Source organism: Rattus rattus, chromosome 10, assembly GCF_011064425.1.
Source record: "Rattus rattus isolate New Zealand chromosome 10, Rrattus_CSIRO_v1, whole genome shotgun sequence".
NCBI lineage: Eukaryota > Metazoa > Chordata > Mammalia > Rodentia > Muridae > Rattus > Rattus rattus.
In genome coordinates, this window is record NC_046163.1 from 55,667,222 (window position 1) to 55,679,384 (window position 12,163).

Consider the following 12,163-nt stretch of genomic DNA (forward strand, 5'->3'; position numbering starts at 1 on the left):
CAGAATAAGAGAATAGCCGTGTAAAGTGTATTATTCCAGTACTGTTCTATCCATTTGATAACCACTTCTATATTCATAGAATCACAGAATATCAAAGTCACATGATATAGGCATATCAGTGTAACGTCACATAAACTTTCTGCTGCTGATAGACAAGGTAAATCAAAAATAAGATTCCAGACAAAGGTAACCTTGGCAAGTTTATAAATTTCTATTTTCCGCTCAAATACTAAATAACAAAATCACTAAGAAGACAAACATAAAACATTTTAAGTAACACATTGAGAATTATATTTTTATAATTAATAATTTAAATTTTCTATTAGTTAAATGTTTTCATAGTTTAAAAGGTCGGGTGTTATGTTATTCTCATGAGCCAAATGTTTAACAATAAGAATTTTATTATATTTTGGCACTTCTATCTATATTCATGTTATAATTTAATTACCAAAATTTGTTTTATAAAAGGTATGCACTCAAAACCCATACTGTCAAACAGTTTCAGGAACTATCAATGCTCCCAGACCAAAATCTGCAGTCAAGCATAGCACAGGAGGTAAGAGCACTTGTCACCAGGCCTGAAAACTTGAGATTGATAACCAGAAACCACATGGTAGAAGGAGAGAATTAAATGCTACAAGCTCTCCTCTGACCTCCATATATACAATGTGGCAGGCGTGTACCTTGGCAGGCATGTGACACAACACATGCACATAAACAAATAAATGCAATAAAGGCAAAGAAGAAATAACAAATCACTTTGGTGAGACCAGACACACACACACACACACACACACACACACACACACACACACTACACAATGAACAACCCTCAACCTTCCTAATCTCACTAGAAAATTATCTTCCTAAGTGTAGAAATATTATATAAAGACTTGCTCCTTCAATAAACCTTTGACTAAGAAAGACAAGTATGACAAATCACATCAAATATTGTATTATATTAGATGTGAGCAATAAAGTTTATAACCTAAGGTAAAGAGGAAATATCCTAAATAATAGAAAAAATAATTCTGGACACTTCTTTTCATTGTCCTCTTATATGGAAAAGAAGAAAATAAGGGTTTCCTGTATCACAACCTAGCCTTGACTATACTATGTAGCTGAAGACGACTTTGAACTTAGGGTCTTCCTGCTTCTACCTCCCAAGTGAAGATGTATGCCATCACTAATATGGAACAAGGAACTGAACCAAGGGCCTCATACATGCTAGCCAAGTGGCCTACATCCCAAGCCTTGAGTATTTTCAAAATTATCAAAACTATTTTTATTCAACATTTGTTATATTCACTTAAAGTATGTATTGTAAAATGTTAAAGATATACATTTCCCCTCTTTTCTTGAAAAATAAACCATCAGTTTCTAAGAATTAAGAAAGAACTTTACAAAGGTGACTACATGTTGTTATATTTTTAAAAAGCCATAAACAATTTACCCAGCTATATTGCTTTATATGATATAGCAATAAGTATTATTACACAGTAGCTAAAACATATCCCAATAGAAGGAGAATAATGTTGGCTGGCACAGGAGAGAGTTTTGAAGTGCTTTTTGAATACCTCAGTCTCACACTCAAATCAGGAGCATCTGTCCGCCAACTGTCAAGATAATGTCTAGCTTAGGAGTTTTCTTGAATTCATCAGTATTCATAGGTGGCTGTCACATCTTGACAATGAAAGGAAGGGGGGGTTGTAGGTCGATTTAAGCCTATTTTTTTCAATGTTTTAACAAACATAAAATGTGCCCCTCCAGGTCTAAGAATCCAGATTAAGTTTTCTATGGAAATTCTTACTCGTTCACTACATTGAATTAAATATTTTTACCTGTATTGCTATTAACTCAAAGATTTGATCCCTATACTTAAAAGTAGAGACTAGCCACCAAAACTTACAGAAATAGTATAATAATCCCTTATTTTCCAAGTAACCCAAAATAGTTTTAAAACATATAAATAATTCTAAAATTATTGTATATAGGAACGTTTTGTGCACCATTAGGAAACTGCTCAGCATACAAGAGAGGGAAATTGGGCCCCAGAGGCCTACCAAAGATTTACACACAGTAAACAAAGCAAGTAAGGATGCAGTCCAATGGAAGAGTATCTGCCTAATGTGTGCAAGGCTTGGGGTCTACACCTAGTATCTCAGTAAGACTGGGGAGAAAGGGGAAAACAAAACCTGCAACAATACAGAGGACAAGCAAATTCAGAAAAACTGAGGAAGGGGAAGAAATTCAAACAACATTAAAACTACCCTTTTATTGAATATGCAGATTACTCCTTCTTCTTTATAAATTTACAACTCCTGCTGATTCTATTTATTAGTTTTGAAGGCCTATTTCATAGAAAATTATTATTTAAACTAATTAGTAATCAAGTAAAAAATGAAAATCAATAAAGTAGTTTTCAGAGATTGTCAGTTTTGGTATAAAACATGGATACTTTTCTATATTTTATGAAAATATGTTATATTTTAACAATTATAAATAAATTCCTCTCAACTAATACATTGTTACTCATTTCTAAAATAACTTAAGATAGAGACTTAAATATTTGTACTGATAAATGACTATGGATAGATACTTAAGGCAAGCAAGGCCACTTTCCAGTATCCCAATCTGAAAATTCTCATTCTGGAAAACTAAAATTTTAATACATATTCTAGGGGGTTTCAATATAGAACTCATTCAACTAAGCTCTGGTCGATTCCTTTTGCTTGGAGAGGGATGAAAAACAAGTACTACTCTAAGATATTTTAAAGGAAAGGGAGTCACATATACAAGAAGCAAAGTGGGAGTGCTAAGAAAATGTCTGATAAAATGCTGGCAATGTCCCGTAGGAACTTTTCTTTTCCTGGGGGGGGGGTAAATTAAGACTAGTGAACTACCTTCTGAAAATGGGAAAGAACATTTTTACCAGCTAACACCATGGAATCACAGTGCTACTTTTGAAGGGATGGGGAAAAGGAGTGTCATGACATTCTTTGAGAAAAGGCGATGTATCTACTTGATTAACAGTTCATGGAACCTCAGTTTTATCTATATGTCAAAGAGAATAACACCTACAGTAAGGGCATTACTAACAGCACATGGAATTTCTAACGGTTAAGGGTGAATATGTCACTAAAGAAGCTGGGTCTTCCATGACAACCACGTGGGACACTGAAGAGTTCATGTACCTGTGCCTTTCTTTTGAAGACCACTGTGCATTTCTGAATATGTAGCTCAAATGTATTTAATTCTTCCAAAGACCCCTTGTTAGAGTAATATACATCACTAACTGACCTATATGATTTAGCAGTATTAGTAAAAAGGATCCAATATTACATTATAATATAGCTTAAAAAAAAAAACTTCACAACTGGTTTAGAGAATTGAAGAAGCCATACCTATTTATTATGAAAAGCTTTTCTCATTTAAATATTTTTACAAATACTAAATAATTAGAAGTAAATGCTTTACCTAAACATTTGGCTTACTTTATTTGAATACTTTTACAAATACTAAATACTTATAAGTATATCATTTTCAAAGTCATAGGATCAATGTACAAAGAAAGGTGGTTATGTGTATCAGGAACTTAGGAGAACAGACAATCTATTGTCCTCTTTAAAATATTAGTGATTAATATCAGAACAATATAAGATACTGGTTATGTTTGTATTAGATGATGCTTAAGTTAAATATAATAATTTTTAGGAGCTATGTATAATTTTAAAAATCATTTGAAACAACTACTAAACCTAAAAATGTTTTATGAATATAAACTCAACACATATAACAACCTAAAATATGTCACTTATTCAATATGGTGACTTAATTCCATCTAAGTTCAATTTTTATAACTTTTAAGTATAATTTCTCAAAATAATAAGCCTCAATTCTATTGAAAAACATACTGTAGTTTTCCAGTTTTACCAACCAATATTCTCTTTCTCAACCCAAGAAAGTCCTTTATCTACAGTCCTATAGCCAAAAAAAGAGTTACCAAAGAGAAGAAGAAAAAAAACTTGGGGGTGGGGGGAGCTCTAAAATAGATCAGAAAGCCAAGACTAAGAAAGAGTCTTGTTAGTTCTTCATTGTTCTCACAGTTCTTAAAAGGAAAGCCTTATGAAAACAGAGTTAAATATTTGTTAGACACAAAAATAGAATTTAAAAAGAACTTATTTTACCCAAACACTTAGCATTCCTCAACACATCCTACCAATATCAAATCATGGCAAGGAAGATGATTCTAGTGATCCATTCAGCTCTGGCACCAGCTCAGACAGCCTAGGGATGAGTGCTCTCTGGGCAATGCAGAGATGTCAGTCAGCACTGTGTAAAATCAGCCTGCTCAGTCTTCTCCAGGTTCCTTGCACACACCAGGTTAATAATAATAATAATAATAATAATAATAATAATAATAATAATAGTAGTAGTAGTAGTAGTAGTAGTAATAGAAGAAGAACCTACATAAACATACTGAATATTTGTTACTGCTCAAAAGCAGAGTAAGGCAATTAACATGATATCTGCTGATAAAAGAAAAGGAGGAAAAAAAGCAGACAAGGGACACCATAAATCAGATTGTAATACTAGGTTGATTAGAATAAGTATTCTTGACTTACTTATAAATTATAGGTCAAAAGATTAAAGTTGAAAATTCTATTCCTCAAAGAACAGAATACAAATATTCAGAACTTATGAAGCTTTCAACTTCTTTTTCATCTACAAAATGAATTTCTACCCTTGTATTTCACAATATTCTTTTTTTTAAAAAGCATTGTCTCTGTTCTTTTTAAGATTTATTTATTTATTTTATTTAAGTACAGTGTAGTTATCTTCAGACACATCGGATCCCATTACAGATGGTTGTGAGCCACCATGTGGTTGCTGGGATTTGAACTCAGGTCCTCTGGTAGAGCAGTCAGTGCTCATAACCACTGAGCCATCTCTCCAGCCCTCACAGTATTTCTAGAAGATTAAAAAAATATATCCTAAGCAATATACAAGTATCAAAGTCAAAAAATATGCAGATCTGAGTTAAGGAATGAGAAAGAAAGTGACAGGGCTGGAGTGGAGGTGGGAAAATGACAGCGACATAAGCAGGAGAACCTGAGTTTGGATGCCACTCACCTATGTTAAAAAAAGGGGGGCTTGACCATAGCCCATATTTACCTGTAACCCCAAGTCCGTTGGCAGCAGAATGGAAACAGCCACTACTAGTTTTCTGGCCACCACATGCTCTCTAGGTGAGGTGACAGACCCTGTCTCAGAATAGTAGGACAAAAATAATACCCAACATTCCCTTCTGGCTTCCTCGCATCACCTACACAGGCGTGTGCATGCATCCCCTACTCACACAAACGCAGCACACACACAATTTAAAAACTCCAATACAGACCTGTTAACTACAAAGTCAATCTAGGACACAGAAATTAACTCCATTTCTTTGATATAATTAGAGAACTTCCATCTTAACAGGTGATATATCATCTTATGATATCAACAGTTTAAGGGAAATCACAGCCAGTTTGAGCAATGTAGACTCAAACAATGTACTATGTATGTCAATATAACATCATTGTTTCAGAACATATAACCCCAGCTAATGATTTGACTGTCCATTATAGAAACTTCTAGAAACATCCATCAAACATTTAATGTCCATTATCAACAGTTTATAAAATTCTTTGATTCCTGTATGGCAGCACGATCTTCAAGCAAATACAAATGCACACACACATGCACACACAAAGTAACTATAGACTTTAAACCGGACTTTGGTTCTCAGAGTACAAATCATTTGATTTCTAAAAGGCAAAACTATGTACACAAACTAATGTTGTAGAGCATTAATGACTTATCCTGAACACAAAACAATTTTCTTCATAAATATTTTCAGTTTTCCCAATGAGAATGGGAACATTACAGATTTGTCTTAGAAATAAAAATGTCTTGGTATTATTTGATAGCATAAAATTTTATATGTAAGTCTCCAGAACGTTAGAATCTGTCCACTGCAAGCTGAAATGAACACACAGGAGTGCAACTGCACCACTGAAAGGTAGCTACCCATGTGCCGTATGTCCTAGCAGCTCACGCTTGTGCTCAGACACTCACTCAGACCTTTAAACGTCAACCAGCTGGGAACCGGACAAAGCACAAGCAAGAGACAGCGAAGGTTCAAACCGATCAAGGCCTAAGCAAAACTGCCAGCTTTCCTAGATTTGCTCATGTTTTCAACTCAGAACCCATCATAGAGAAAGCTAAGGGTTTCTACATGCCCCATGCCCACAGGTTCCAATCGAGGACTACATATGAGGCACTTCCTTGTCACAAGTCAAGCTTTCTCTCTCATCTGTGGACTTTTGAAGCTCGCATACTGGGAGAGCTGTTTCCTGAGTCCTACCCTATGCAAGCTCGTAACAGACTGTCTTTGTCTCAGTGGTCTATGTGGACTTCTACTTCGGGTAAGTTCGTCACGTCAGGCTACTCACATTTTTCTAATGTATAAAAGTAACTAACAAAAATTTACATTGTTGTTGAACTTGGCAGTCACAACCTGCACCCCATGTCATGTCCCTTTATTTGTTCCCTTATGTGTCATCTTGAATCTCAAATGTCACATTCTGATAAATACCACATTGCACTTGGGTTTTATAAACAAGAATGTGGCAAGCCACATGCAGAATTCTCAGGCAAACAAGTCAGCAATACTGGGAGCTAAAGGACAGGCCTTCTTTCTACTATGTATAGAAACGGTCCTCTCTAACACTCCCATTTCAGAATTTCTGAGGTCTGACAGTGCAATCAGGGTGTTTTTCAGAAAACAGAAAACCACACTTAAATGTGTAGAATGTCAAGTAAGTTAGGAACCATTAGCATGCAACTTTAATGGGAGCAGGAACACACGCCTGCATGGATGAGTGTGGTGAGTAGAAAAGGAAGCAAGTTTTCACTATGAATTAATCCAACTATTGATGTCTCTCAGTATCTGGAATTACTGAATATGTCAAATATGTTTTTGAATAACAATCTCAGCCCCTAGTAAATAAATATGAAACATTATTATTAACGGTGACTTTACAGAGTTGCTAGACATCAGACACTGGTTCATTAAAAAGAGTAAAAGGAGGCTTGTAATGAAATGTAAGTTCAGAACATTAAAGAATAAATACCAATAAAAAGACAATAACTACTCTCAACAACTATATGGTGACACAGCTATTGTTCTGTGCATTTGCCAATCAGGATTGTTATGGTCCTACAAAGGCTCCAGTGCACCAGACTGTAGCTAATTATGTATATTCAAGTGATTAGCAAGCACTTGTTGCCTCTTTCACACCACCCTCCAAACAGCAGCCTTTGAGAGGAGAATAGACTGCAAATTTATTGAGAGAACACTGTTAATCCTTTGGGGAGAATGTAAATGTAAACAGGACTACTCTACATCAAGGTGCTTTGACAACAACAATCATCTGCATAAACACATGCTCAACAACAAACAGGTGTTCTATTTCACAACTAGCACCCATTTGATGCTTTCAAGCAAGCAGCATGCACAAACTGTTAGGAGTACTTTGAAACCAGCTGCAATTACTATAATTAGCTGCTTTCCTATGCTTTTGTTTGCTTTTTACCTGTTCAGTGTGTGCTATGCCAAGTCACACACTCCAAGTAAAATGACCAGTTTAAGACTTACCTCTTACGGTATGACAAAAGGAAACCGCCAACTCAATTTAAACTATTTCAACAAGAACCTGGCAAACAGTCAAATCAAAAATACTGAAAGAAAAACTGGGACTTTTGATTTTAAAGCTTGCATTAATGAATCAAAAGATTAAGCTTTTCTAAAATTGATTTTATATACTGTTGGAAGAGACTGAAATCATTGTAGTTGATTGAACTGAAAAAAATTTTAAATTTAAATTGATTGAGTAAACGGGGTAGCTGTTATCAAATGAAATACTACATAGCAATTAAAGGCACGGCACGGCAGTAACTACCGCTATAATTACACAGCATGGATTAGGCAGAATACACACTGCTGAATGAAATAAAGGTTCTCTTACAACACGTAGGTATAACATCTAGCCATAAGAAACAAATATATGTACCCAGATGAATTTTCTATATGACCACAAACAAATTCTACCACCAAGATTTTCTAATGCATTAATACACAACCTAAAAATATGAATGTCTGTGAAGTGGGGAAGAGTTGAACCTCATGAATCCAATTCAGTGACAGATATACTCTCAAAACCACAAAACCAGAGCTGTCAGCCCTGTGTGTACCTAGCCAGCACTTCAGAGTATTTCATCAAAATATTCATAAACACAAAACTAACTGAAGGCATACACAAATCAAAGGCCATAAATAAACTAAAACTCTGTATCATTATTTACCCAAAAAGTAAACTTAGGAAGTTCCTTAAAATCATGTTATTCAAATATTTAAAAAAACATTTTTAAATATCAAACTTTTGTGTATTTGCAATTTTAAAATTAAAATTTAATTACATTTTTGTCATTTCCCTCTCCTCTAACTCCTTCCATGACCCTTATTGATCCATATTGTACACACACACACACACACACACACACACACACACACACACACAAATACAACCATTTAGTGTAGAGTCCAGTTAGTGTCACTTGTATGTATCTAATTCTATTTTTCCCGGGCTGACCACTAACTGGGAGGCTCAAACATGGAGAACACTTATTTTCCTTCTCTGAGCAGTCTGTAGCTAATGCCTACAGCTCTTCATCGGGGAGGGGCCCATGAGATTTCTCTCTCCCATGTCAGCATATCTGTAGGTGGTGTCCTTTTTCAGGGCTGGTTTAGGCAGCTATGTTGTTGCGGTTTCATGGACACAGTGTCCCTGTCATTGATATGAGAAACTGCCTCACAGCAGATTTCCTGGTCCTCTGGATCTTGCAATCCTTCTAGCCTTTCTCCCTCACTGTTGTTCTCTGAGCCCACAGTTGGGGATGTGTTATAGATGTATCAACTGGGCTGGCCACTCCAACATCACTTTTGCCCAGTTTTGGTTTTCTGTAATGGTCTCCATCTGCTATAAAGCTTCTTTGAAAACGGGGCTACACTTAGCTATGAGCATAAAAGTAAACATGTTAGAATGTAGCGAGGAACTATACTGGTTCAGTAAAGTGGCAACAGTAGGTTCCCCTGTGAGATCTATAATCTCACTGGCCCTGAGGAGTTGTCTACGTTTCCAGCAACAGACATGATTTCCTCCTGCTGAGCTGGCTTTGAGTACAATTAATTACCACCAAGTTACCACCAGGACATGAGTGTCATTACTGCCTTGCTGGGTCACTGTTGTGGTTCAGGAGCACCTTACAACTAGGTAGTGACTGCTTTCCTCCCTTGGCAGCTTGTACAGCACCTTCAGGTAAGAATCCCAGCTTAATTCCTGAAGCCTGTGTCCAAAATGTGTGTTGTCTTCAGTACCTCCAACTTCCGGGAGGCAATCATGGGCAGCAGCAATAACCTATATTGCTCGCAGTGGCTCTTAGACTCCTCTGACCAGCAACTTCAAAGGAGATTTCCCATTCCTGGTCCTTAGTTTTTGTCAGATAACCTATGACCCTTGGGTGTAACATCATCACTCCAAGTATTATAACCTCATTTAAACTACATACATAAATAAAAACTTACATATATGTAATTCTTGATAAATATAAAATTATATGATTCCTGATGGCTTTTTCAAACATCTTCAGTATTATTTATCCCTCCTTTCTTCCTATCCTGTATTGACCTCCCCCTCACAATCTCAAGCTCCTCCCTATTTTTCCCATTCTCCTTTCATATCACCTATCAGATTTCAATCAAACTCATGTCAAAGAAAAAACAAACAGAACAAATGGCTTCGAAGAGCAGCTAGTATTTGACTGTGAAAACAACAGTAATAGCATTTTTGGTCAGAGGTGTTTTGAAAGCTGAGCACAAGAAGAATGGGAAAATCAGTAATACAAAACAACCTTTACTAAGGTAGGAGCCTTGAAAAGCATAAAGCTAAGAAAAAGAAATAGAAGTGTGACTTCTAAATGAAAGTCAAAGATCTGAACATCTGAAACGGAGAGGTATCAAATACTAAAGATTCATCTACTTTTAAATCAACCTCCAAGCCCCATGGATGTGCCAAGTCAATGAACTTATTGTGTACCATTAAACAGCATGTGTCAACTACCTGAGCACACAGCACCAGCCTTCCCAATCCACTCCTAGATAAGTAGCCAGTCACACCCATGTCTCCTTTCAGGAAGGTGCAGACTGCCTTTGTGCTATGCTTTTCTTTGGCCCCGCTCTCATTCACCAGGACCTCTTCCTTTCAATCAGATTAACATTCCAAGATCCTCAAAGTTTTTCTTGGTTTTCTTGTAAACAAAACTGTAAGCTTGAACAAACCATTTTGCTTCTCTTTGACTCAGTTTACTCATTTGCAAAATGGGGGTTACATTGTATACCTCTTAAGGCAGTGCTTGAGAAAATTTACATAGTAACATATAACTACTCAATAAAGCATGGCCACTACTGCTAATCTCTGACGCTGGCTTTAAAAAAAAAAAAAAAAACCCTTTCCCACTTTTCTCATTCCCAATTTTCTAACACAGCATTTACCAAAGCACAGATGGCATTATATTTTGCTAAAGATAAAGAGGTAGAAAAAAAAGAAGAAAGGAAAGTGAAAGCTGCTAATCAATACGGAAAGGATCCTTCAGATATTGTTAAAATAAAACTGCCTTACTGTCCGAAGGATTTAATAGCATTATTCTTAACATCTACCATGATGCTACACTGTGTATAAGACAACTAAGAGGCCACCGCCAGAAATTAAAAGTGGAAATGATACAAGTACCTTATTATAAATATAAGATCAACAGCAAAAAGGGTCGATTCCTTTTCCTAACCTGGAATAAACAACACGCAGAAAACTAGCCCAGTACATATCTGTATATTATGAAAAGAACACAAACAGTAAAGTCCTGAGGTCTCTTCCTACAGATTGGCTGTTGATTCTAAATGCAGATCAGCATTACGGACAGAGATTAAGATAAACTAATACACTCCAACTACATCTAAGGCCCAGAGAAGTTAAACACAAGAAAGCAAATGAATCCTTTTCACTAGAAAAGAAATGTTTGTTTCTGCAGGTTAGCACCACCATTTTTTTCACACTTGCATCCTAATAGCTCTACTTGGTCTCCCCATTATGCAACAGTCCTTACAATCCAGCCAGCTACCCTGACAACTGGGTTCCTTTGCCAGGGTGGCTTTGTCTAAACCCTAAAGCTGTGCTTGGCTGTGCACTGAACCCAATGGCTGCCTGTGATCTGAATGCCAATGAAGAGTACAAACCCTGTTGTCTAACAAGCCAAAGACTAAAAGGTCTTCGTGGGGTCAACAAACTGTCTCGACTACTTTTATAAGCTTAAGAGACTAGAAAGTGCAGAGAGCGAAGCATCTTACTTCTTAGGTGACAACAGAAAGTACTAAACATTTAACCAGCATCAGCTACCTCAGAAATTCAAGTTTAAATAGGAGTCCAATAAATCACATAAAAACAAAGTACCTTCTCTTTTAAACAGAAATAAGTTTAATCTGAAATAAAAATACAGACAGATATAAATCTCATATTATTAAGTGTGGAATAACACAAAAGATTTACACGCTCAAAAGTGTGTAAGGACCTCTGACCCTACTCTTAGCCACAGAGAGTGTAAACCATTAAACTGTAAGTTTGGTGCTCATCCACCACCTAAGAAATGGAAAATTAGAGCTAAAGAACCAACTAGTACAAAGTACTCTGTCGCGCGCTATCGTCTCGCCAGCAAGAACACGCGCGGACACCAGGATCCTTCTGCAGCAAAGCGTTTATTACATCTTGAAGAGGAGAGAGCAAGCCCCAGAATGGCGCTGCTTATATACACCCTAATGTGGCGTGTCCATGCCTGATTGGTTGCTTACCCATGATCTCATAGGCACGCCCGGAGTGGGCAAAGACCTGGCACGAAGGCACTCTTGCACATGCGCACACAGTTAACTTCCTGAAAGGAAGTCTGCTGGCGCGGCGAAGGCTGGCGCCATCTTGTAATGGCGGAGGCTATCCTGGCCTTCCACGTGGGGTGC

General features: G+C 36.6%; 1 protein-coding gene across 5 annotated transcripts in view; it reads right to left on the bottom strand.

Annotated features, from left to right (window-relative positions):
* The window catches only part of Akt3 (AKT serine/threonine kinase 3), a 281,481-nt gene that overhangs the window by 177,701 nt on the left and 91,617 nt on the right, over positions 1-12,163 (bottom strand). The gene's annotated exons all lie outside the window — the stretch shown is intronic.